Source organism: Pan paniscus, chromosome 7, assembly GCF_029289425.2.
Source record: "Pan paniscus chromosome 7, NHGRI_mPanPan1-v2.0_pri, whole genome shotgun sequence".
Taxonomy (NCBI): Eukaryota; Metazoa; Chordata; class Mammalia; order Primates; family Hominidae; genus Pan; species Pan paniscus.
In genome coordinates this window covers 60927129-60952456 of record NC_073256.2, presented here as the reverse complement: position 1 = coordinate 60952456, position 25328 = coordinate 60927129, and the positions used below count along the sequence as shown (strand labels likewise).

General features: G+C 45.5%; 2 protein-coding genes across 7 annotated transcripts in view; both read left to right on the top strand.

Annotated features, from left to right (window-relative positions):
- PLAT (plasminogen activator, tissue type) overlaps window positions 1-25328 on the top strand; it is a 507407-nt gene that overhangs the window by 182549 nt on the left and 299530 nt on the right. The window lies entirely within an intron of this gene.
- Window positions 1-25328, top strand: part of SLC20A2 (solute carrier family 20 member 2) — a 123908-nt gene that overhangs the window by 42868 nt on the left and 55712 nt on the right. The gene's annotated exons all lie outside the window — the stretch shown is intronic.

The window sequence follows — 25328 nt, the reverse complement described above, 5'->3', positions numbered from 1 at the left end:
ACTTCAGCATTCAGCTCCTCTGAGCTTTTGCCAAAGACGATTAGGACAGACAGCTGTGCCACCTGGGCTGTGCCTTCCCTTTCTCCTCCATAGCTGGGAAGTGATGGGGACAAGTGACAAGACTGACCCCAGAAGCCTTGCCCCCCACTCTCAGTCCTCCGTTGCAATCCTCCTACAAAGAGGAGAAGCTTCACAGTTTCACTTGCACCTAAAACTATTATTATTATGTGGAGGGGGTAAACTTGTTATAAAGTGCAATAAATATCAAAGCATCTTTCTCCATAAAATGATATTTAGATAGAAATCTGGAGTTCCAGATTCTCCCTTCCTGAACTGGTTTGCAATTCAACAAGTTACTTAACCCCGCACTGGTTTAGGATATTGAGTCAACTGTAATATTAGTTAGGGAAATGCCTTCAGCTTCTCAGAGGAAAGGCATTATGAAGGTCTACTGAGCATTATTGCAGCTTGTAAAGGAGTTAGAAGCACATGAATCAGAAGAAGGGCTGATAGGAAGGCTTGGGTACTGGGGAGTAATAACATGAGCGGCCTGCGTGGTTCTGTGAGTCTGTGAGTCCCTCCCCCCGTGCCCAACCTCAGCCAGTCTCTAAGGTTCTGGGTCTAGTTCATGGCTCCACAACAAAGAGACTTGGCTCCACAAAGAACCTCAAAAAAAAAAAAAAAAAACCAATTGAGGGTTGGAAAATGATACCTATGATAAGAGGGTAGGGAACTTCTATTATTTAGCCTGGAAGAGGAAACAAATGACCGGGAGACTCTTGAATTGTTCTTCAAGTATATGTGTGTCTCAGTGGCAAAGAATGGTGACCCACTGGTATCTATTTCCATCTAGAATAAAAGGGTCAGGTCCAGCAAGGGTTGGGCTGGAACAGAGGTGCCGACAGTGGGGACCCTGTTTCTTCAGCGTCAGCACCGCCTGGAAACATGTGAGAAATGCAGATTCTCAGGCCCCACCCAGGCCCTGCTGAATCAGAAAACATGGGGTAGGGCCGGCAGCCTGTGTTTAAAAAATCTCCCAAGTGATTCTGGTGCACGTTGACATTTGAGGTCTGCTGGATGAGATGCAAAGATGGAGGGTATTATAAAATGGGCAATCTGGATGCCAAAAAATGTAACCCTTTTTCCTGAAGTCATCTAAACATGGGATTATATTTGTTTGCAGTGTTTTCAGTGTACTCTCTAAAGGCAGGAGATAAATGACCTCTCAAAGTCCCTTCCAGCCCTGACTTTGCTCTGGATTTCCTTTTGTCACTTAGAGAAGATTAATAATTAACCAGGAAAATTTTGCAATTACTTTTCTGAGCTAAGACAGTGTTCCTCTCAAATGAGGCTCACCTGAGATAATGTGAGAATAATATTGTGTTAGCATATGGATCTACTGTATTTTATCAGTGTTACCAGACTCTCCTCCCCATCTGACCTCACAGCCACCTGCAGGGGATCTGGGCAGAGGTAGCGTGTAGCCCATATGGGGGGTGGGGAGCTTAATGTTGGCTCATGAGCACTTTACATCACAGACTGTGACCAGGTTGGTCCCTGTCTTCACACAGCCCATTTCAGAAGAGAGGGGGCTGCAAGGAAAGTTGGACCCTACCCACTACACCCTAGGAGCAGGAAGCAATGTAGAAGGCCCTAACGAATCCAAGCACAGTGGAATGTATTATCTGTGTGTCAGCTCTCACTAGAGATAGAGGAGAGGGACACATTTTATCTCAACATTTTTGTATATACAACAAATAGCCCAGGGGCACACATAGGATGGACTTAATACAAATAAATTCTAATTCCATTGGAATGGCTAAGGCCACAAGTAAGTGTTCTGCCTTCTCCTCTGTAATGAGTTCTCTAGAGTCAGGAAGGTGGCCATTCTCACCTTTCCCAATCAAAACAGTTACTCCTAGGAGTCCCCTATTCATCTCTCTGCTCTCTCTTCCACCCACCTTTATTTGCACGTAATAGAAATGCATCTGAATTTAGTTATGCCTGTGCCCTTTTGTATATTTTCCTTTGTGCTTGACAGAAGTGTCTCCGGTTGAAACACAGGCTGCTGAGAGTGTCTATTTGTTATACTTTGTATAGCATTTAGGACAATAAAACCTTTTTGTGCTCATAATGAAGAAAGGGCTCTCTGAGGACATGTTTTGCCACTGCTGTTTAAAAAGTGTCATACTTCCTGCAGGAGCTAGGTTTTTAAAAATAATAATAAAGATAAAAATAAAAACTGTCACACAAGTAACGCACTGCCATGTCTGAAAAAGACCCGCCCTACCTTAGCCAGGAAATTGTGGCCCTAATATTTCAGCACTTGAAAATGGGATCTGGCCGGGTGCGGTGGCTCATGCCTGTATTCCCAGCACTTTGGGAGGCCAAGGCGGGTGGATCACTTGGGGTCAGGAGTTCGAGACCAGCCTGACCAACATGGTGAAACCCCCTCTCTACCAAAAATACAAAAATTAGCCGGGCGTGGTGGTGCACGCCTGTAATCCCAGCTACTTGGGAGGCTGAGGCAGGAGAATTGCTTGAACCTGGGAGGTGGAGGTTGCAGTGAGCCAAGATCACACCACTGCACTCCAGCCTAGGCAACAGAACAAGACTCTGTCTGGAAAAAAAAAAAAAAAAAGGGAGGGATCTGTAGAATCCTTGGCTTTTATAGCATAGTTAATTACATGTTTGCAGAGTACTAAAAATTGCTTGAGGTGAGAAAAGACTGGTGAGGACATTTGAGCCAAACTGTAGTTTGCCTGGTCATAAGATATTGATGTTACTATTCAGTCTTTCAATCTTTCAACCTCATTATGTTTCAAAAAACTGACCTCTCAGACATGAAGCTGCATGCACGGTTATTTTCTACATCTGTGTCTGTTTTCAGAACATATGAGGCCCAATGAACATGGTGTCTGTACAGAGATAAGATCGACGTGTCTCCCCACTCCAGAGGGCACAGGGAGCTGATCTTAACCCTGAATGAGCCTTTCAATATAAGTAGAGTCTGTGAAACCCATGAACTTCCAATAAATATACAGCCAGTAGGGAACATTCCAAGTGTCTGTTTAATTTGGTTCTTAATAATGGCAGCCAAAAAGCTATTTTCATTTCTGTACAAAGAGGAATTACTAAATAGTCATTCTTTTCTTGGTATTTCTTCCTTGGAAAAATCACGTTTCTAAAATCAATCTGTAGCTAGTTCACAAATGTGTCATGAAAAATAAGAGACGTGGCCGGGCGCAGTGGCTCATGGCTTTAATCCCAGCACTTTGGGAGGCCAGGGTGGGTGGATCACGAGGTCAGGAGATCGAGACCATTCTGGCTAACACAGTGAAACCCCGTCTCTACTAAAAAAAAAAAAAAAATACAAAAAAATTAGCCAAGTGTGGTGGCACATGCCTGTAGTCCCAGCTACTCGGGAGGCTGAGGCAGGAGAATTGCTTGAACCCGGGAGGCAGAGGTTGCAGGGAGCCGAGATCGCACCGTTGCACTCCAGCCTGGGTGACAGAGCAAGACCCTATCTCAAAAAAACAAAAAAGAGTGGTTAAGTGGTTTGGAATAAACTTTGTCTCATTATAGCTGTCCAGTCAAAAAAAATTAAACTTGAAGAAAAAGGTAAAAAATTTTACTTATTATTAGACTATACAAGATTTATGGACCTAATAGTTGAATAAAATATCCCCAGAAACAACCTAATAAGTTACTGATTGAATAATTTATGGTATTTCCACAGCATAGAACACTATGCAGCCATTTGAAATGATGGCGTTAGATGTATATCAAGTAAAAACTAGCAGGTTACAAAACATTATGTATTTATGACCCCATTTTTATAAAAGCAAGGCATACCTATGTATGTACCTGAGAAAAGAATGCTGCATTTATTATGAGCAATAACTATCTCTAGGAGGTGAGCTTATATGTGATTTTCACCCCTTCTTTTTGGTTACCTGTATGTTATTTTTTTTCTTCAATAAGCATAGATTACTTATGTAATAATAGAAAACTTTCTCTTTAAAAAGTAACTATTTTAATTCATTTTTATTTTGACTTTATATTTTATTTAATTTGGCAGTGGCCTCTCAGTTGGCTAATATAAGTAGTGCCTAGTCCAACTGATAAAGCTAGTACACCAATAGGTTAATTATGGTTATTTTGCAGTACTGGGCCAGTAGCATTTTTCCTTGTTTTACTTTCTCATTTTCTATATTTATCAAATTTGTTATGAGCACATATTATTATTATTATTAGTTTTGAGACAGGGTCTCACTGTCATCCAGGCTGGAGTGAGAGGTGCCATCAGGGCTCACAGCAACCTTGACTTCCTCAGCTTGAGCGATCCTCCCAACTCAGCCTGCCAAGTAGCTGGGACTACTGGCACACACCACCACACCTGGCTAATTTTTTAAATGTTTTATAGAGACAGGGTCTCACTATGTTACCCAGGCTGGTCTTGAACTCCTGAACTAAAGCAGTCCTGCCTTGCTCTCCCAAAGTGCTGGGATTACAGAGATAAGCCACCATGCCCAGCCAATATTATTTTTACACTGGAAAAATCTGATTCATTTTTAAGGCAGAGACTTGGGATCATGGCTTTTGGAAAGACACCCACGTAAACTGATGTGTACTGGTCATTGAAAAAGGTTAATTCTGTTAATTCTGGAGTATTAGAGGTATCCAGGAAGTGTCTGCTTTCACTACCACACTGGATCTTAACAAACTCTATAATCTGATCTCATTTTTGGCCAGGATCTCAGACTCAGTATTATTTGGAGAGCAATGGCAGCAAGCTGGGGACTTTAGCAGATTTTTAAGTCAATTAAAATAACACTTCTGGTGTTACGATTATCCATTAAAATTTCGGAAGGGCCCGGAGTTCAGAATGTTAAATTCAAAGCAGTGAACAGTGGAACCATGTGCAGTAGGCCTCAGGTAATATTTTGAGTGACAGTCATGAGGGATGATGGAAAGAATGAATCCCCTAGCCAGTGTTTCCAGGGCACTTATCTGTGTAGTATCACGGTGTATCTCACCAGCGTTCACTACATGTGAGAGTACTTTAAGAAAGTACTGGCTCCCTCAGTCATTTCTGCCAGACGCTGCCAGGATGTCCTCATGGCCTGAATCAGAAGGTTATTTTGGGTAACTGTTTTGGTGCCTGTGGCACTTGATTTAAGAAAATCTTGAACAAAGTGGGACTTCCCACTAAAGCAGGCCCCCCCTTTCCACCTGCTTTATACAGTGCCACATGAGAATAAGTACTGTTGATGGTCATTGAGAGAGTCTCTCCTAAGCCTGGGCCTGGAGCAAAATGGCATTTGTCACTAGGTTTCCTTTGGGCATTGAGGCTGAAATTCAGACTGAATTGAATCTGCTTTCAACAGGACTAAGACCTTAAACTTAATGGAAAACCAAGGCTGGGCGTGGTGGCTCACGCCTGTAATCCCAGCACTTTGGGAGGCTGAGGTGGGTGGATCACGAGGTCAGGAGATCCAGACCATCCTGGCTAACACTGCGAAACCCCATCTCTCTACTAAAAATACAAAAAGTTAGCCGGGCACGTGGTGACAGGCGCCTGTAGTCCCAGCTACTTGGGAGGCTGAGGCAGGAGAATGGGAGGCGGAGCTTGCAGTGAGCCAAGATGGCGCCACTGCACTCCAGCCTGGGTGACAGAGCGAAACTCCGTCTGAAAAAAAAAAAAAGAAAACCAAGTGCCTTGATAAACTGAAAGGAATCTGGAATCATGTGCTACCATGTTTTGGCCTAGCCTTTGGTTTAGAACCTTTGTTACTCATAGAAGAATGTTTCCTGGAATGCTCGGAACTGAGAAAGCTGGTTTTTCAAGTTTCCTCTTTACATTTGTCATCCATATAAGGAATGCTCTTCTTTTTATGCTCGCCTTCCTTTCTTCATCATCTCGTGTCTTTCTACTGCAATTATATGAGAGGAGTAGTCATGACATTCTTCTCTGCAGTATTACTTCCTTAGGAAGTGAAGACACACCTTGCATGGGCGGATCTTCGTTTTCTTTCTTTTTTTTTTTTTTTTTGAGACAGAGTCTCGTTCTGTTGCCCAGGCTGGAGTGCAATGGCACGATCTCAGCTCACTGCAACCTCTGCCTCCTGGGTTCAAGCAATTCTCTTGCCTCAGCCTCCTGCGTAGCTGGGATTACAGGCGCCCACTACCACGCCCAGCTAATTTTTTGTATCTTTAGAAGAGACAGGGTTTCACCATGTTGGCCAGGCTGGTCTCGAACTCCTGACCTCGTGATCCACCCACCTCGGCCTCCCAAAGTGCTGGGATTACAGACGTGAGCCACCGCACCCAGCCCAGTACGTCTTCATTTTCTTTGGGGAGAAGAAAGAGGTGTGGGTAAACACCTTCACTCAATAGTCACATATTCAATGAATAGAGTACTGTTCCCAGTGAGATTGTGGGGGGACAATTCCCAGGACATCAGCATGTCCTGGCTGCCAAGTAGTTCTAACTGAGTTGAGTCCCAGAGCTCTCCTGCACACCAAGTGAGTATAGATGTGCATAATGCCACATCAAGATGGAATAGTAGGTGTTAAAATTTGGTTACTTGGCAAGTTGAATGCCTTAAAAGAAGAAAGAAAATGTCTTTTTACTTCCTTAGAAGGGATAGAGCAGATAAAAAGGGTTTTCTGAGACTGTGTTGGACAAGGCAGGAAAATTGATGGTCATCAAGAGAAATAGAGTGACTTTTTTTTTTTTGAGATGGAGTCTCACTCTGTCACCCAGGCTGGAGTGCAGTGGTGCGATCTCGGCTCACTGCAACCTCCGCCTTCCACGTTCAAGCGATTCTCTTGCCTCAGCCTCCCAAGTAGGTGGGATTACAGGTGCCCGCCACCATGCCCAGCTAATTTTTTTTTTTTTTTGGAGACGAAGTCTCACTCTGTTGCCCAAGCTGCAGTGCAGTGGCGTGATCTTGGCTCACTGCAATCTACACCTCCCTGGTTTAAGCGATTCTCCTGCCTTAGCCTCCTGAGTAGCTGGGATTACAGGCATGTGCCACCATGCCTGGCAAATTTTTTTTAGTAGAGACGGGGTTTCACTGTTGGCCAGGCTGGTCTTGAACTCCTGACCTGGTGATCGCCCGCCTCAGCCTCCCAAAGTTCTGGGATTGCAGGCATGAGTCATCGTACCTGGCCAATTTTCGTATTGCCATGTTGGCCAGGCTGGTCTCTAACTCCTGACCTCAGGTGATCTGCCTGCCTCGGCCTCCCAAAGTGCTGGGATTACAGGCGTGAGCCACCACACCGGCCTGAAAGAGGGTGACTTTTATAAGAGGAAGAAGAGAGTGGATCTCAGCTTAAAAACTTGAATTGCATTTGTTTTCCTCTTTTTTGTCTTTTTTTGTTTACTTGTTTTTTTGTTTGCTTGTTTGTTTTTATCTTTACTCTGAAGACTAAAAGCAAAAGTAAGAGAGATGAATGTAGTTAACGTAGGTGTTAGGAGTTATAAAAGAGCTCATCTGTTATAAAGGTTTTTAAAAGAGTGATTGCCTTAGACCTGACTTGAAATTAAAGTGGCAGCTGTCACAGGAAGAGGGAATCACTGACTTTCTGCCTCAGCTGCTGTGCGGTTAAGTGTCCCTAGGGACTTAGAAGGCAGCGTGCCCGGCAACTCACCTCTTTCTCTCGGGCCTGATTTTTGCCATCTCTGCTTTTGTTTACATTTGTTTGGTTTCCACCTCATCTTTAAGTCATAGTGTCTTCAGGCCTGTGAGGCATGTCAGCAACAATTAAATAAATCCAGAGTTTGGGGTTTTTTTGTTTTTGTTTTTGAAACGGAGTCTTACTCTGTCTCTCAGGGTGGAGTGCAGTGGCAGGATCTTGGCTCACTGCAACCTCCGCCTCCTGGGTTCAAACAATTCTCCCGCCTCAGCCTCCTGAGAAGCTGGGATTACAGGTGCATGCCACCATGTCCGGCTAATTTTTGTATTTTCGGTAGAGACAGGGTTTACCATTTTGGCCAGGCTGGTCTTGAACTCCTGGCCTCAAGTGATCCACCCGCCTCGGCCTCTCGAAGTGTTGGGGTTACAGGCGTGAGCCACCACACCCAGCCAAAATCCAGAGTTTTTACTTGAAAAGACTCAAAAGCCTCATCCAGAAGAAATGTCTCCTGGTCAGATATAAAGCCTGACAGTATCATACTATTAACTATTATAATGATAATTTTTTTAAGTTTATATTTTTATTGTATTCTGAGAAGAAATTATCCTCAGTGACCAATGGTGTAAGAAAGCTTTTATTTTCTATCTCCCCACTAACTAGTAAGCAGTGAACTTCTAAGAACTCAAGCAGTCAAATTGAATCCAGCTTTGTAAGACCAATACAGATATAAAAGTATATTTTTCTAACAACAAATCCTGGTTATTTTTTTATTTGCACATGGTAAAATTTGCTTTTTCTGGTATACAGTTTTGTGAGTTTGTACACATGCACAGATTTTTGTGACCACCACCACAAACAGGATACAGAATAACTCCAGCTCCCCGAAGGCCACTCTTGAGCTGCCCCTTTATTCAGACCCGGCCTTCAACCATTACTCCCTGAACTGTGGAAGGAGTCTTCGAGCCACACACAGCCATGGTCAAGGGTGAAACTTCGCAGGCTACGGGGGCTTCAGCACAACCTCTGGCCACTAAGTGGCTTGTGCTGTCCCACAAGTGATCCCTAGCGAGTTAGACTAAAATATAAAAACAAGGGGAAAATCTGAGTGGGGCTGGCAGCTGCACACTGTAGGGGAATAGACTTCAGAGAATCATTAATAGTTCAACCAAGTACCCACACAATTAAGTGACAGCTGCAGGCCTCTGGGAAGTGGGAGTATCAGTGAGCAGAATTGTTACAGTTTATTATTTAAAAGATCCAGTTTTCAATGAAAAATTATAAGACATGTAAAGAAACTAGCTCGTGTGAAACACACATGGGGCGGGGTGGGGGGGGGCAGACAGTGGAGACTGCTTTGGAGGGGGCCCAGATACTGAACTTAGCAGACAGTCTTCAGAGCAGCCATTACACGTACGTTCAAAGACTAAAGAAAACCGTGTTTAAGTAATGGAAAGAAGGTACACTGGCAGACTCATCAAACAGAGAATATTCATGAAGAGATAGAAATTATAAAATAAAAAAAGAACGTGGCCAAGCGCGGTGGCTCATGCCTGTAATCCCAGCACTTTGGGAGGCCGAAGCGGGTGGATCACCTGAAGTCAGGAGTTCGAGACCAGCCTGGCCAACATGGCAAAACCCTGTCTCTACTAAAAATACAAAATTAGCTGGGCGTGGTAGCAGGCATCTGTAATCCCAGCTGCTCGGGAGGCTGAGGCAGGAGAATCGCTTGAACCTAGGAGGCAGAGGTTGCAGTGAGCCGAGACTGCACCATTGCATTCCAGCCTGGGAGACACAGCAAGACTCCATTTCAAAAAAAAAAAAAAAAAAAAAAACTCCTATAACTCAAAAACAAAAAGCAAACGACCTGATTTTTTAAATGGGCACAGGACTTTAATAGACATTTCCCCAAAGAAGACAATACACATGGCCAACAAGCATGTGAAAAGATGCCCAATATCACAAATTATTCAGGAAATGAAAAATCATACCACAATGAGCTACCACCTCCACCCATTAGGATGGCTATCATATAAAAATATAAAACCAACAGAAGATAACAGGTGTTGATGAGGGTAATGAGAAATTGGAACCCTTGTGCACTATTGGTGAGAATACTAAATGGTGAGGCTGCTGTCAAAAACAGTATGACAGTTCCCCAGAAACTTAAAATTAGAATGACCACATCCAGCAATTCCACTTCTGGGTATATATCCAAAAGGACTGAAAGTGTGGTCTTGGAAAGATATTTGTATACCCATTTTAATAGCAGTGTTATGGCCAGGCGCAGTGGCTCACGCCTGTAATCTCAGCACTTTGGGAGGCTGAGGCGGGCGGATCACAAGGTCAGGAGTTTGAGACCAGCCTGACCAACATGCTGAAACCCCGTCTCTACTAAAAATACAAAAAAAAATTAGCCAGGTGTGGTGGTGCACACCTGTAATCCCAGCTACTCAGGAGACTGAGGCAGGAGAATTGGTTGAACCCGGGAGGCAGAGGTTGCAGTGAGCAGAGATCGAGCCGCTGCACTCCAGCCTGGGCCACAGAGGGAGACTCTGTCTCAAAAAAAAAAAAAAAAAAAAAAAAGCAGTATTATTCACAGTCGCTAAAAGTCACAGCACAAATGTCCACTGATGGATGAATGGATAAACACAGTGTGATCTACACCTACAAGGAAATATTACTTGGTCTCAAAAAGGAAGGAAATCCTCATACATGCTGCAACGTGGATGAACCCTAAGTGAAATAAGCCAGTCACAAAAGGACAAATGCTGTGTCATTCCACTCCTCAGAGCTCCTTAGGCTGTGAGATTCATAGAGACTAAGGGTAGAATGTTGGTGGCCAGGGGTTGGAGAAAGGCGAGAATGGCAAGTTATTGTTTAATAGGTACAGAGTTTCAGTTTTGAAAATGAAAGGAGTTCTGTGGCTGGATGGTGGCAGTGGTTGCACAGCACTGTGAATATACCTAACGCCACTGAACTGTACACTTTCAAATGGTTAAGATGGTAAATTTTATGCGATGTGTATTTTACCACAATTTAAAAACATTTTGTAAAAGAAACTCTGCAGTTGAAAAGTATAATAACCAAGATGACAAGTTCGCTAGAGAGGCTTCGCAGTAAATTAGAGTTGCCAGAAGAAAGATCCCCAAACAATAGAGATGTTGCTGTAAGGAATGAAGAAAAATGAACAGAGCCAGAGAAATGTGGGCCACGATTCAGTGCATCAGTGGGAGAACCGACAGAGAAGGGGCAGAAAGCAGAAAACAGTATTTCAACACTTAAAAATAGGCCGGGCACGGTGGCTCATGCCTGTAATCCCAGCACTTTGGGAGGCCGAGGCAGGTGGATCATGAGGTCAGGAGATCGAGACCATCCTGGCTAACACGGTGAAACCCCGTCTCTACTAAAAACACAAAAATTAGCCAAGTGTGGTCGCGGGCGCCAGTAGTCCCAGCTACTTGGGAGGCTGAGGCAGGAGAATGGCGTGAACCCGGGAGGCAGAGCTTGCAGTGAGCCAAGATCGCGCCACTGCACTCCAGCCTGGGCGACAGAATGAAACTCTGTCTCAAAAAAAAAAAAAAAAAAGAAAGAAACCATGGCCAAGCATGGTGGCTCACACCTGTAATCCCAGCACTTTGGGAGGCCAAGGTGGGTGGATCACTTGAGGTCAGGAGTTCCAGACCAGCCTGGCCAACATAGTGAAACCGTGCTTCTAAAAAATACAAAAATTAGCCGGGCGTTGTGGCACATGTCTGTAATCCCAGCTACCCGGGAGGCTGAGGCAGGAGAATCACTTGAACCCAGGAGGTGGAGGTTGTGGTGTGCTGAGATCACACCATTGCATTCCAGCCTGGGCAACAGAGCGAGACTCTGTCTCAAAAAAATAAAAATAAAAATAATCTGTAGTAATTTATTTTAACTTCCCAAATTTGATGAAGAACACTAATGTACACATCCAGACAACTTAGCCAAATTCAGTTAGGATAAACACAGACATACTGCAGTCAAGAAGTTTAAGAGACAGAGAGAAACTCTTGGAACCCGCAAGAGAGAAGTGACTGTCAAGTCCAGTGGAACTCAAGTAAGATGGACAGCTGACTTCCATCAGGCAGTGAGGCCCGGAGGCAGCGGATGGCATATTAAAGTGCCGAAAGAATCCTTCATCCAGCAAAGCTGTCTTTCAAAAGTGAAGACAAAATAAAAACACTGCCACATAAATAACAGAGATTCCATCCATTGCTAGCAGAACTACCTCACTAGCGGAAGGCAGACGTGGCAGCTCACACCTGGAATCCCAGTATTGTGGGAGGCCAAGGCCGGAGGATTGCTTGAGCCCAGGAGTTCTAGGCCAGCCTGGGCAACATAGTAAAACTCCATCTCTACCAAAAAAACTTGCCAGGCACAGTGTCACACACCTGTAGTTCCAGCTAGTTGGGAGGCTGAGGCAGGAGGATCAAGGCTGCAGTGAGCCATTATCGTGCCACTGCACTCCAACCTGTGTGTCAAAAAAAAAATTTAAATAAAAAAATACTAAAGGAGGTTCTTTAGGCTGAAAGGAAGTGACACTAGACAGTAATTTGAGTCCACACATACACACACACACACACACACACACACACACACACACACACACACACACACAGTGAGAGAGCTCTGCTAAAGATAATTAAGTAGTTAATGATAAAAGACAATATAATTACATATTCGTTTTTCTTTCTTAACTAATTTAAAATATGAAAGAGCAGCTTCTATCTGGTTGCCCTCCAGTTTATAAGAAAGCTCTATGCTGACCTTGAAACAATCTCTCTAGCCCCAAGTTTTCTTTTTTTTTTTTTTTTGAGACGGAGTCTCGCTCTGTCGCCAGGGTGGAGTGGTGCAGCAGCGCGATCTCGGCTCACTGCAACCTCCGCCTCCCGGGTTCAAGCGATTCTCCTGCCTCAGCCTCTCGAGTAGCTGGGATTACAGGCATGCGCCACCATGCCCAGCCAATTTTTGTATTTTCAGTAGAGATGGGGTTTTACCATGTTGGGCAGGATGGTCTTGATCTCTTGACCTTGTGATCCGCCCGCCTCAGCCTCCCAAAGTGCTGGGATTACAGGTGTGAGCCACCGCATCTGGCCTTTTTTTTTTTTTTTTTTTTTTTTGAGATGGAGTTTTGTTCTTGTCACCCAGGCTGGAATGCAATAACACGGTCTCGGCTCACTGCAACCTCTGCCTCCTGGGTTCAAGCGATTCTCCTGCCTCAGCCTTCTGAGTAGCTGGGATTACAGGCGCCCGCCACTACACCCGGCCAATTTTTGTATTTTTAGTAGAGATGAGGTTTCACCGTGTTGGCCAGGCTGGTCTCGAACTCCTGACCTCAGGCGATTCACCCGCCTCGACCTCCCAAAGTGCTTGAATTACAGGCGTGAGCCACTGCGTTCGGCCTAGCCCCAAGTTTTCTAAAGGAAAAATGTAGGCACAGGGAGCTTGACAAGCTCCCCTTTTTTGGAGGGGGGTGCTTTCTGGGTCTTTTATTTGTACGCATTGTGTCCATTACCCCATGAGTGTACCCAGGGAAATCAGCTGACCTCCCTGAACATTCCATGCAGTGAGAGAAGCGGTGAGGAAATAAATGAGTGACTCTGATGCCTGGTCATCTCAGCCCCCCTTTACAGGCACAGTGGGTGGGAGAAAGGAAGGGCTGTGATTGTCCTGACCTCTGGGAAGGAGGAAAGGTGGGCTGGAGGCTGGGCTGTTAGCACCTCCCTCCCGCAGTTTCGAGGGCTCACTCCGGGCTTAGGTTTGCCAGGGTGCCCTTTGGTCCAAATGCAGGCCTTGTGGTTAGTCGTGTGCCCTGTTCACCTCTTGGCCTGGAGGCCTTTTTGTGCTGCTGCTGTCTCAGGGCCAGCTGCATGGCCGAGATGCTCAGTGGCTGCGTGTAGACCAGCAAGCAGAACACCCAGCTGGCTGGATGCCCTCGGGGTCTGGAAGGCCAGGCCCAGGTGCTCCCGCATGATATGGGAGCAGCCTTTAGCTGCCTGGCTGCCCTCCCAAGTCAGGCTCTCTTGGATCATGGTGGCTGCCAGCCATAGACCACACCCACCCACACTTCATCAGACTGCACATTGGATCTGTCAGGGGACACCATGGGGCTGCACCCCATTCTGCCCCCATGGTCTCTCCTGCAAAGCTGGAAGATAGCTTTGAAAGCACAGAGTGCAAGAAAGATGATCTTTATCGTGCATAGGGAATTAAGAGCCATGAGCATTCTCAGAGTGAGGAAATAGTTTTCAAAGAAATCTTATAAAATGTCTTTTCTCTTTTGTGTTTTTTACTGCCATCCCATGGTTTTGTGAAGGTATTAATAGTATCAAGCCAGTGCTCATGGTTTCTTAATTTAGTAAAAAGATTTCACTCTCAGTCTCCATAGAAGATGAGAGGAACTGCTAAATTTCTACCTGACTTACCAATCAAATGAACGCTCTTGGGACTATATTGCCTTGTTTAGCGTGTTTATACTGCCAATTTAGCAAGTTATTAGTGAAGTGGAATCAGGTTTTCAGATTTCTGATGAAGCACTTCAGAGAATTGAACAGATTCTCTCACATGGCAAAGAGGAAGAGGCTGCCTAGATCAACTTAATAATCATTTGTCCTCTGTTGTTTTTTCTGCTGGCTAAGAACAATTGCTTAAGAATCTCTGGAATGATAACAAGAAATATGGGGCTGTAAGTTGAGCATGGAAAGGAGTTAAGATAATTTCATTTGTCAGCTCCTCTGTTTATATTAATGTTGCATTAATGGAAAGAATATGCGGTTGTACCAGGAACAAAAAGTTTTATAAGTACCATCCATATTTTTATTGAACCTCCAATAGAATCAAAACAAAGTTAGCAAATAAACATGTAAGAGCCATATCTATTTTCATACATGGTTCCATTTTAAACTGTCTCTGAAGGGAAAGTATTTTCCTAATATAGCTCTTGGAACTTAGCCAAACAGTCCAACATTTCAGGGCACAGAATTGGAACAAGTGATCCTAGGTTTGTCATTTGATAGAAGTTTCATATGTTAAGCGATTTGCTCACGAATATCTACCTATTTTTGGTTATGAGTGAAGAAAATACCTACAATATCTGGGAGGGCGGGGAATCCATCTATAGTGCATACGGAAAGGAAGAAAGGAGAAAATGTTGAAGAGTCTTTTCTGTGTTAGAGAGTGGGAATAAATTCATAAAGCTTGGCTATTCTCGTCCCTCGCTTCCAGACAGTAGTGTGCCTCAGACTCTCCAGCAAGGCGGTGATCTACTTTAAAAGTCTCTACTGCTGGGGAGTCCACATTTCCAGTTGGAGCTCACTTCGGTGGGCTGCAACCTATTCCGTTATAAATGTGTTTCTCCTATCCAAATACAGTTAGTTAGTTTGTTTGTTTTTAAGACAGAGTTTTGCTCTTGTCACTCAGGCTGGAGTGCAATGGCACGATCTCGCCTTACTGCAACCTCTGCCTCCTGGGTTCAGCCAATGCCTCTGCCTCAGCCTCCCTGGTAGCTGGGATTATAGGCACCTGCCACCATGCCCACCTAATTTTTGTATTTTTAGTAGAGACGGATTTTAGTAGAGACGGAAACAACAGAGTCTCACCATGTTGGCCAGGGTGGTCTCGAACTCCTGACCTCAAGTGATCCACCCACCTTGGCCTCCCAAAGTGCTGGGATTACAGGCGTGAGCCACTGTGCCCGGCCCAGTTGTTTTTCTTTTTCTTTAAGAGACTGAGTTTTGCTCTTGTTGCCCAGGCTGGAGTGCAATGGCACAATCTTGGCTCACTGCAACCTCTGCCTCCCGGGTTCAAGCGACTCTCCTGCCTCAGCCCCCTGAGTAGCTTGGATTACAGGGACCTGCCCCCACACCTGGCTAATTTTTTGTATTTTTAGTAGAGACGGATTTTCACCATGTAGAGAGATTTTCACCATGTTGGCCAGGCTGGTCTGAAACCCCTGACCTCAGGTGATCCACCTGCCTTGGGCTCCCAAAGTGCTGGGATTACAGGCATGAGCCATCGTGCCCAGCCAAATACAGTTTTGTGTTTTTTAAAGACAGGGTCCTACTCTGTTGTCCAGGCTGGAGTGCAGTGGCAACACTCCAGTCTCACTGTAGCCTTGACCTCCCAGGCTCAGGTGATCTTCCTACCTCAGCCTCCTGGGTAGCTGGGTAATTTCTGTATTTTTAGTAGGGATGGGGTTTCGCCATGATGCCTAGGCTGATCTCAAACTCCTGGGCTCAAGTGATCCGCCCACCTCGACGGGATTGCAGGGATGAACCACCTCGCCCAGCCTAAATAATAGTCTTTTTTCTTATGTGAAAGACTGTTTCCTTGTGCTGTGTCCAAACTGCTGGGATTGCAGGCATAAACCACCTCGCCCAGCCTAAATAACAGTCTTTTTTCTTACATGAAAGACTGTTTCCTTGTGCTGTGTCCTCAAATTAGATAAAGAGAGGCTGATATATTTCCTAATAATAACTTTTTCATGGACTCATTGAATTGTAAATGTAAAAGGAAAATAACAAATAAAATCTTACAATTACCTGTCATACGTTCATTCAGATTCCATTTGAATGTCACCAAGGATGGCACTTACATATCCTGAGGCAGCCTTTCTACTAAAAAAAAATATTTTCCATGTAAGTCATGTCGTACCTTCGAAATCTTTTCTTCAGGCCAAATCATCCTAACTCCTCTAACTTTTTCTCATTTTAATTATTTTTTGCTGTTTCCTTTTCCTTTAAAAATATATGCACTTAGATTTATTTATTGTAGATTTATGCAATGCCTTCCCAGAGAGTAAGAGGCTGTGTGGAAAACATCTAAATATCACAGAAGCTTTATGGCTGGGAAGAAACTTCCCTGTGGAAATGAGAAGAATGCGGAGGGAGTGTGGACAGAGCAGGAATGAGACCTGGAAGGAAAAAGGGCAGGGAAGGCTGAACCCTCAGGGTCCGAAGCAGGAATCTTAGCTAGAGAACCAAACGCCAAAGTAAGTCTGTTCATGTCCCATAAGTCCATGAAGGCCGTTGACTACACTGCTCAAGACAGGGTCAGAATTTTCCACCCCTCCCTACAGGATAATCCTGTGGCTCACAGCTCCAGGCTAAATGGCCTCTTCCTGGCCCTGTGGTCTCTGGTTGATGTAGAATAATAGAGTTGGACAGGACCAGAAGATGTCATCTGATCTTGACAATTTTGAAGGGTGAGAGCCCGGCAGCATTCTTGTGAGTCCATTCTCTTTATTAGCCTCCCTCCTTCCCATGTCTCTCCCTGCCCACCCCCAGCTTAGGCCAGGAACCCAGAGAACCTCAGCACCCGGAGTTGGACCTCGTATCATCAGGGCCTGGCAAGTGTCAGCCAGGAGCATCACTTCCTAGTTTCTCGGCATTGCTTTCATTTCAGTGCCTCCTACCCTGGTGTGGTGTGGTGTGGACTCATGGGAAGGAGACAGTGCATTTAGGGACTCATTGTTTAAATCTACTTTCAGTGACGCAGCCACATCTTTAAAATGACCAAAATTGGACTCGATTACTGCTAAAGTCCCTTCAGACCCTAATGTTCTATGATCTTCTAACTCTGTAAACCAAAACAGGAATAAAAGCTTAATTATAGGTTGCTTCTTGTAAGCATTAGCTTCAAACAGTTTCAGGAGAAAAGAGGCCAGCAGAGTCCTTGGCACTATCGAGATATTTTCTATTCAGTTCAGTCTTGAGGGCCAAACCTCAAGAGAAGGATAAGGAAGATGAGGGAAGAACTGAGAAAGACTCTTTGTGACTGAGCATGGGCCCTTTGGAATATAAATTGAATATAGGGCTGGGCACAGTGGCTCACTTCTGTAATCCCAGCACTTTGGGAGGCTGAGGCGGGAGAATCAGTTGAGCCCAGGAGTTTGAGACCAGCCTGAGCAACATAGTGAGACTTGTCTCTACCAAAAAGAAAACAAAATTAGCCAAGCATGATGGCATGTGCCTGTAATCTGAGCTACTGGAGAGGCTGAGGTAGGAGGATTGCTTGAGCCCAGGAGCTTAAGGCTGCAGTGAGCCATGATCATGCCACCGCACTCCAGCCTAGACAACAGACTGACTCTGTCTCAAAACTAAAAATAAAGGAATAAATAAATAACTGGAATATAGTAGAAGACTCCACACCATGCAGAGACCTTTTTACCAAGTGCTCCAATACTAGACAAAAGGATATTCTTGACAGTGAAAAAGATAAATAAAGGGAATACAGAATGTGTTTTATGTTTTACATCATAGGTAGTAAGCCTGGAGAAAAATTGAGGCCCTGGCTGAAACCATAAATAGATTCATGGTAAATTCCTTTGTTTATTTAAGAAAACTAAGCCTATTTTTGTGATATGTTCCTAACTTTTTTTAAAAAAATGTACCTTGTAGTGTTTTGAAGCGTCTTCCAGTGATAAAAGTGGTCATTGCACATCGTAGAAAATTTTGGATAACGTCAAAAAAATAAAAAGAGACCTAGAGAGAAGTGCAATTAACCTTTGGGCTTATTTCCTGAAAGTCTTAGCCGGTGCTTTCTTAAACATAGCGGAGGTCATATGGCTAATGTCATTGTGTGTTCCCATGTTTCACCTAGGATCACTGTGTTCCAGTGTCATGAAAATCTCTCAAGTTACATCATTGTAGTGGCTACCTAATATTTCATCTTTTAGAAGAAGTTGCCTTAGCCACACCCCTGACTGGGAACATTTAGATGTTTCTTCTTTTCTATGATCATAATAAATGACACTACAGTCCACGTCTGTGCATTATTTGCCCACATTTCAAAGTCTTTGCCTATTTGCTTGAGCAGTTGAGGCTGATGTCATAAAGAGCACCCATACCCCCTGAGTGCTCCTCATTCACAATCTAGAGCCCTGGAGTTGTCGTGCATCTGACCTGGCCTGGTGAGTTGACAAGAACCATTTTCTTTTCTTTTTTTTCCAGACAAGGTCTCACTCCGTCACCCAGGCTAGAGTGCAGTGGCTCAATCTCAGGTCACTGCAACCTCTGCTTCCCAGGTTCAAGTGATGCTCCTGCCTCAGCCTCCCGAGTGGCTGGGATTACAGATGCACACTGCCATGCCAGCTAATTTTTGTATTTTTAGTAGAGACAGGGTTTTGCTATGTTGGCCAGTCTGGTCTTGAACTCCTGACCTCAAGTGATGGCCCCGCCTCAGGCCTCCCAAAGTGCTGGGATTACAGGCATGAGCCACTGCGCCCAGCTAAGAACCATTTCAATAAGAAGATAACTACTTTTTTTTTTTTTTAAGAACTGTGTAAACCATTTCTAACTGTACTTAGGTAGATAACCATTACAGAAACTTTCATCACAGATAACATAACAGTTACCCTTGCAGAACTGATTTCAGAGTTGACTTTGGGGTCACAGATCAGAGTGACCCTGTGACTGTAGCTTGCCCACACTCAGACGTTCTCTGAGTGACGTCCTTGCAGCTCTTGGTCTATGAAGTGCCCAGAACTTCACATTTACAGGATGTTCAGTCTGTGGTTCCCCATGGGAATGATTTTCACCTGAAATGTTTATATTTGCGCAAACTTAATACTAACGAATGGGTTTCTACCGTGAGATCCTCTAGAAGCCATCTGGAAGGCTTGTCTGCAGAAAGCCAGCTTTTCTTTTCCTTGTGAATTTGAAGGGAGGTCCGTAGGCTGGCCCTGGAGCAGGCCTTTCCTCTCTTCCCTGGCCCCGGAAGAGTCACGTCCCGAGCCTCTCCTCGATCCGTCTCCTCGCTGCCATTGTTTTAAATGTGCTGTGACATCACCCGTCCCTGAATCCTTGCTCAACTGAGTGAACTGGCTGGGTTTTCTGGGTCTCAGCGGAAGATTCCCTTTCTCACTGAAAAGAGAACTGTGTTTTTTTTTTTTCTTTTTTTCACTGTATAATCTATATACCATCCTAGGGGACTTGGTGGAGGTGGGGGGCAATGCTTGCAATATAGATAAGGGAAAATATCAAAAGTGAACATTACCTTTTATGACCAGCATTTTTTCTGATCACTTTTATTGAGGTAGACTGTATATAACTCAATAAATAAAGCTCAGCAGTTGTGAGTGAACAGTTTCGTGAGTTTTGACAACACGTGCAGTAATACAGCCACCACCATACTCAAGGTGCACAGCAGAGCTCTCCCTGTATAGACATGGGTAGTTGTTTCTCTTGGGTAAATATACCCTAGATTGAGGCTGCTGGGTCGTGTGGCAAGTGTACACTTCACTTTTAAGAAATTGCCAATAGTTGGCTGGGCACGGTGGCTCATGCCTGTAATCCCAGCACTTTGGGAGCCATGGCAGGTGGATCACTTGAGGTCAGTAGTTCAAGACCAGCCTGGCTAACATGGTGAAACCCTGCCTCTACTAAAATACAAAAATTAGCTGGAGGAGGAAGTGCATGCCTGTAATCCTGGCTACTGGGGAGGCTGAGACAGGAGAATTGCTTGAACCTGGGAGGCAGAGGTTGTAGTGAGCAGAGATTGAACCATTGCACTCCAGCCTGGGCAACAGAGTGAGACTACATCTCAGAAAAAAAAAGAAAAGAAAAGAAAAGAAATTGCCAATTGGCCAGGGATGGTGGCTCACACCTGTGATCCCAGCACTTTGAGAGGCCGAGGCGGGTTGATCACGAGGTCAAGAGATCGAGACCATCCTGGCCAACATAGTGAAACCGTGTCTCTACTAAAAATACAAAAATTAGCTGGGCGTGGTGGTGCGCACCTGTAGTCCCAGCTACTCGGGAGGCTGAGGCAGGAGAATTGCTTGAACCCAGGCGGCGGAGGTTGCAGTGAGCCGAGATCACGCCACTGCACTTCAGTCTGGTGACAGAGTGAGGCTCCGTCTCAAAAAAAAAAAAAAAAAAAAAAAAGAAATTACCAACAGTTTTCCAAAGTGTCTTTACCACGTTGAGTGGTTTTTTTTTTAGCGCCCTTTTAGTGTTTCTCTTCTCTACCTCTTTGCCTCCCTTCTTCCCTTAAAAAGTCCCTGTCCAGGCCAGGTGCAGTGGCTCATGCCTGTAATTGCAGCACTTTGGGAGGCCAAGATGGGCAGTTCACAAGGTCAGGAGTTCAAGACCAGCCTGCCAACATGGTGATAAGCCCTGTCTCTACTAAAAATACAAAAATTAGCTGGACATGGTGGTGCGTGCCTTTAATCCCAGCTACTCGGGAGGCTGAAGCAGGAGAATTGTTTGAACCTGGGAGGCAGAGGTTACAGTGAGCCAAGATCGCGCCACTGCACTCCAGCCTAGGCTACAGAGCAAGACTCGGTCTCAAAAAAAAAAAAAAAAAAAAAAAAAAAAGTCCCTGTCCCTCACAACATGTGTCAGTCTTTAATCAAAAACAAGGTCAGTGTCTGCGTGTTGAGGAAGAAGAGCAGGTCTAAGGGAGGAGGCTGGGGAAACCCACAGGACTGGGAAGAGAGTGGGGCACAGGGCTGCCTGAGAAAGATCCTTCCAGAAGGATTCTGGAACCTCTCGTTTGTTATTCTTCCTGTGACTACAGCGATGCCAGTAATTACAAGTTGCTTGAGGCGAAACACTTCTACCCAATTAAGTTTGTTCCTCACAATAATTCTGTAAAGTGCATGCGCCATCACTATCCCATTTTATACATGCCGCAATTCAAAAAGCGTGTTGAGGTACCCAGGGTCAGCCACTAGAGAGGAACAGAACTGCGACGGGGCCTTATGCTTTCCGACCTTTGCCCCAGGGCTTTATCTGCTAAGAATGGTAACAGTCACCACATATTGATTGCTGGCATTGAGCTTTGGCCTTTGCGTTTACATGTAACCAGTGGCGAGGCATCTGCCACAGTCCCCACGGTTCAGGTGAGTCATTGAGGTGACTTGCCCAGGGTTGCATAGCCAGGAGCTGGCCGGACGGGAATGGACCTAGAGTCCCCGACTGCAGGTCTTGTGCTCATTGCCCTTCTCCACGCAGGAGAAATGAATGTTCCTTTTGTAACCACAGAGAGGAAAGAAGGTGGCAAGCCTTTTTCCTCAGGCAGGTGCTTGCTGGACTTAGGCTGGTGGGCTGAGGGTGTGAGTGTGAAGAAGAAAAGCCGCGCTAAAGAGCATAGGCACAATTGTGGAAATGAGTTGTCTAAGGCTGTTTAAGTAGGAGAGGGGATCTCCGGGCTGACACAGTGCCAAGGGGAACATCAAGGTGATTAACAACGTCCCCAAGCAAAACCAGGCCATGGCGAAGCTGCTCGGGGCTTGTGCCAGCCGCTCTTCCCACCCAGGGCGCTCCTGTGGTTCACCTGTGTGAATTTCATGAGTTTTGACAGCATGTACAGTAGTACAGCCACTGCCATATTCAAGGTGCACAGCAAGGGAGTCCTCCATTAAGACACAGTAAACCGGCCGGGCACGGTGGCTCAAGCCTGTAATCCCAGCACTTTGGGAGGCTGAGGCGGGCGGATCACGAGGTCAGCAGATTGAGACCATCCTGGCTAACACGGTGAAACCCCGTCTCTACTAAAAATAAAATTAAAAAAAAAATAGCCGGGCGTGGTGGCGGGCGCCTATTTAGTCCCAGCTACTTCGGAGGCTGAAGCAGGAGAATGGCGTGAACCCGGGAGGCAGAGCTTGCAGTGAGCCGAGATCGCGCCACTGCACTCCAGCCTGGGCGACAGAGCGAGACTCCGTCTCAAAAAAAAAAAAAAAAAAAAAAAAGACACAGTAAACCCGGCTAGTTCACCCAATCAAAAGCGCACCTGTGGTCAGACCCCATCCTAGCCCCAAAAAGCAAAACTAAAAACAATGCAAAAGAGAAGAAAAACCCACTCGGTTATTTTTCACTTCGGTTCCATAAACCATGTATCCTCTCTCCACCCCCATGTTTAATCCACCATCTGGTCCTGTTGGATTTTGCCGCTGCAGTTCTCTTAAATCATCGTATTCCCTCCCACCCACCACCGTCCACAGCCTGGTCCCGGATGCCTCATCTCATGCCTAAGCCATGCAGCGGGCTCCTGACTCATCCTCCATGTTTCTGCTTGCCTTGTATCCAATGTGGTCGCCACACTGCAGCCAGAAGGATCTTCTGGGCCCTGGTGTGGTGGCTCACGCCTGTAATCCCAGCACTTTGGGAGGCCAAGTGGGGTGGATCACCTGAGGTCAGGAGTTCAAGACCAGCCTGGCCAACGTGGTGAAACCCCATCTCTACAAAAATACAAAAAAATTAGCCGGGAATGATGGCGGGTGCCTGTAATCCCAGCTACTCGGGAGGCCGAGGCGGGAGAATCTCTTGAACCCGGGAGGCAGAGGTTGCAGTGAGCCAAGATCGCGCCACTGCACTCCAGCCTGGGTGACAGAGTGAGACTTTGTCTCAAAGACAACAGAAAAATTCCTAAGTCTGGGCCGGGCATGGTATCTCACACCAGTGATCCCAGCACTTTGGGAGGCCGAGGTAGGAGAATCACTTGAGGATAGGAGTTTGAGACCAGCCTGGGCAGCATAGGGTGACCCCGTCTCTACAAAAAATTTAAAAATTAGTAGGGTATAATGGTGCACGCCTGTAGTCCCAACTACTGAGGAGGCTGAGGCAGGAGGATCGCTTGAGCCTGGGAGGTTAAGGCTGCAGTGAGCCATGCTTGTGCCACTGCATTCTAGCCTGGGTGACAGAGCAAAAAAAAGGAAAAGCCAAGTCTGGTCACGCCAATACCCCTCTCTCATTAAAACCCTTTGGTGGCACCCCGCTGTCCACATGGTGGCCAGTCTTTAACCAGACCCACCCGACCTTCATCCTGGTTCCCCTCACCCGGGCCTGTCTCCTGGCCCCTCCTTCCCACCATGAGAACCATCTGGAATGAGTGTCCCCCCCACCCCCCACACCAGGCCCAGCGTGACTCTGGCCGTCTGAGGTCTCAGGTGAGCCTTTGCTGCCTGCTACACCACGTCCCGCCGGCTGTGCTCTCACGACACTGTGTGGCACCGTCTCCTGCCTGCATAGTTCTTGTCACCAGTTTATAGACATTTATGTGTTGCTATGATTAGTGTCTGTTTCCTTCACTGGACTTCCCAGATGTGCCAGGACCACATCCATTTTTGTTCATCGCCGTATTTCTCAATCAATAATTGAATATTATTCATGTTTGTCCTATTGGCAAGGTAGCCCGGCAAACAAGATTTTATCAATAATTTGTTTATATCTTGAGATAGATCATACTGGCCCCCAATTTTTAAAGTTTTGATTTTCATGCATTGATTTAGTGTGCCTGTCATATTAATAAAATACTCTTTCAGTGGAATGTTGTCTTTTGCCCTTAGAGTGGGCTTTTCATTTGTCTCACTTGGGATCTGAATCTCCAAAATTGCAAAGGCTGAAAAATCTTAGAAATGATAACTATCAATGTATATTTTCTGTTTCATTGTGTGCCTATAGCATTGCACATCGATGATGCTCAATATGTTTGTAGATTTGTTTATTATATATTATTTTCATTTAAAAAGCATGTAACCACAGTATACAGTTTGGGGAGGAAAGGAAAAAATTGTCTGTAACCTTCCTATTCAACCTCTATTATAATTTTAGTATATACCCCTTGGTATTTTTATGCATTATTATTTTTATTTTTTATTTTTGAGATGGAGTCTCGCTGTGTCACCCAGGCTGGAGTGCAGTGCAGTGGCATGATCTTGGCTCACTGCAACCTCTGCCTCCCAGGTTCAAGCGATTCTCCTGCCTCAGCCTCCCAAGTGGCTGGGATTACAAGCATCTGCCACCAGGCCCAGCAAATTTTTGTAGTTTTAGTGGAGATAGGGTTTCACCATGTTGGCCAGGCTAGTCTCGAACTCCTGACCTCAAGTGATTCACCCACCTCGGCCTCCCAGAGTTCTGAGATTATAGGCGTGAGCCACTACACCCGGCCTTTTATATGCATTTTCAACATTGCCATAATCACAGTGTACATAAAATTGTGTGTCCTGATTTTTCCCTTTAAATAACCTTATTGATGGGTCAAATTATTATATTGTATATGGTGTGGTATTTATTCAGTTCAACTCAATAAGCATTTATATGCTTGATACCATTCAAAGAAAATATACAGTGCCTTGGCTCTCCAATAATAGAATACCATAATTACGAAGCTTGCAGTGACATTTTTATTTCATGGATGTATCTCATGGCATCTCCTCTCCCTCCCAGAAGCAGGAACAGTGGCATGGGGGAGGGGCTGCTCCTTCTGGGGTCAGGGAAGTCCTCTCTTAACGGTGATATTTGAGCAGGGACCTGAATGCAGGGAGGAGGGAGCTGTGCAGCTGTGGGGGAAGATTCTTCCTGCAGAGGGATCCTCAGGTACAAAAGCCCTGAGGTGAGAGTGTGCCTGGTCTTTCTAAGGGATTGCAAGGGGACAGTGACACCAGGGCATTGTGAGGGAGGGGAGAGGAGCTAAGGCCAGTGAGCTGCGAGGAGGCCTGAAGGGTCTTCCTGACCCTGGCGGGGCCTCTAGCTTTTCCTCCTAGTGAGATGGGATAGTGGCATAGTGATAGGATTGCCTCATTCTCCAGGCTTCTCTTTTCCTCTCTGGGGCCTGTCAGTTCCTGCCTTGGTCACCCTCCAGATGAGTGACCTCTCGCCAGGCCTGTAAACTCTCCCAGACACATGCATGATAATATACTGTGCTCATTGCTTATGCGTA